A 2369-nucleotide genomic window follows, 5' to 3' on the forward strand; every position below is an offset into this window, starting at 1 on the left:
ATTTTGAGGAGGACCCTCAAAATTCTATGGCAAGAAGGTCGCAATGTCTCTGATAATGTCACAGTTACTGGTTCATCTAATTTATTTAATATTACTGTGTTTTAAATAACTATGCACACATATTTTTCGGAAAGCTTTATTTTTTTAGCCAGATGCTACCCATGGTAACTAGAGCAGGATTTCAATGCAGAGCAAAGCAAAGCAAGCAGGCGGAGGCACAAACCGACCTCCCCGTAAAACGCACAATTTTCCTTAGGATACATGAACAAGGAATGGCCGCGAGTACGTGCGTACCTTAGAATCACTATCTTCATAACAACAAAGCTACCGAACGCAAACATATCTCCATCTAAGAAATACTTTGCTATCACTTATTATCTATTCATTGCATGAGATTAAGCATTGTCTCCATCTTTGCATGAGGATAAGCCATGCCTCCTCAATCGCATAAGGCTAAGCACTGCGTTCCCTTGCATGAGACTAAGCACTGTCTCCATCTTTGCATGAGGCTAAGACCTGCCTCCTCAATTGCATAAAGCTAAGCACTGCCTTCCCTTGCATGAGGCTAATCACTTCCTCCACCTTTGCATGAGGCTAATCCCTGCCTTCTCAATTGCATAAGGCTAAGCACTGCCTTCCCTTGCATGAGGCTAAGCACTGTCTCCATCTTTGCATGAGGCTAAGCCATGCCTCCTCAATCGCATAAGGCTAAGCATTGCGTTACCTTGCATGAGACTAAGCACTGTCTCCATCTTTGCATGAGGCTAAGACCTGCCTCCTCAATTGCATAAGGCTAAGCACTGCCTTCCCTTGCATGAGGCTAAGCACTGCCTCCACCATTGCATGAGGCTAAGCCCTGCCTCCTCAATTGTATAAGGCTAAGCACTGCCTTCCCTTGCATGAGGTTAAGCACTGTCTCCATCTTTGTATGAGGCTAAGCCCTGCCTCCTCAATTTCATAAGGCTAAGCACTGCCTTCCCTTGCATGAGGCTAAGCCCTGCCTCCTCAATTGCATAAGGCTAAGCACCGCCTTCCTTTGCATGAGTCTAAGCACTGTCTCCATCTTGCATGAGGCTAAGCCCTGCCTCCTTGATTGCATAAGGCTAAGCTCTGCCTTCCCAATGCACGAGACTAAGCATTGTCTCCAATACTGCATGAGAGTAAGCATTGTCTCCAATCTTGCACGAGACTAAGCATTGTCTCTTCTTGCATAACCACAAATGCTGCGCTATTCAAAACCTTGCATTATTCTCTTCTCTCGGGGCTAAGCTCTAGCCCCGGTTCTACACAAGACTAAGATCTGTCTTGTTTCATCTCAAGCATCATGTCTTTGCATCTCATGGGCTGAAGCATAGCCAAATTTTCCGAAGGCGTCATGGTCCGAAGGCATCATCCTCATAGCAGGAAGACACCATGCCATGGCCTGAGGATCTCTCAATATTGCACATCATTATTCAAAGGCATCATAGTTCGGAGGCACCATCTTCATAGCTCGAGAACATCATTTCATGGCCTGTGAATCCCCTATCTCACAAAATTATGGCCCGGGACATCACGATCTAAGGACATCATCCTCACCGTCCAAAGACGATCTCCATAGTCCAGAGGGAATTTGCATCATGCTTAAACTTATACAATAATCTATATGTATTTGTATGCATCGTATTTTGAGTTTGAAGGTGATCCAAGAAATAATCGTTCTCTTAACTGGAGTAATGTTCGCTCTGCATTCAACGTTCATATCCAGCAATTATTTCAAACGTAACCAACCACCGTCTGTTACCCATTTACATATGATAACCATTCAAATATCCATAACCATTCCAGATACATCCGTTTACAATCCCGATATCGTATTATCCAGAATATCTTGTCCGTTCTTACAATAACTCCATCGGTTTATTCCACCGTTGGATCCAGGACTATACATGGCCTGATTCCTGTAAAACCAGGGATATGTAGGCAGCTCAAAAACCAGGGTTCAACCTATATTTTTCAAAATCACCCCATTCGGACAAAATCGGTCATCATTTCTTTACCCGACAACTCTTTCATCCTTCCCGGGTAAAGAGGGGCAGCTGTTGATACCTGATTTTTCCCTCATATTTTTAAATATATATATATATACTTTCAAAATAGTACGTATGCATCATCATTTAGTTTATAAGCATATACAAGCATTTTTCATAATTGTTTCATAATTGTTAAAGGCTTTAAATTAATTTATTTTTGTATTTTATTATATAAATATTCAATAATTACCCTACAAATTATTTTTATGATTATTTAATCATCTAAACATATCATTTATACCAATATGAGATTCTAAATATTTTTAGTGCATTTATCATAATTAAATTTGCATTATT

The sequence above is a fragment of the Nicotiana tomentosiformis genome, chromosome 6 (genome assembly GCF_000390325.3).
Source record: "Nicotiana tomentosiformis chromosome 6, ASM39032v3, whole genome shotgun sequence".
Taxonomy (NCBI): domain Eukaryota; kingdom Viridiplantae; phylum Streptophyta; class Magnoliopsida; order Solanales; family Solanaceae; genus Nicotiana; species Nicotiana tomentosiformis.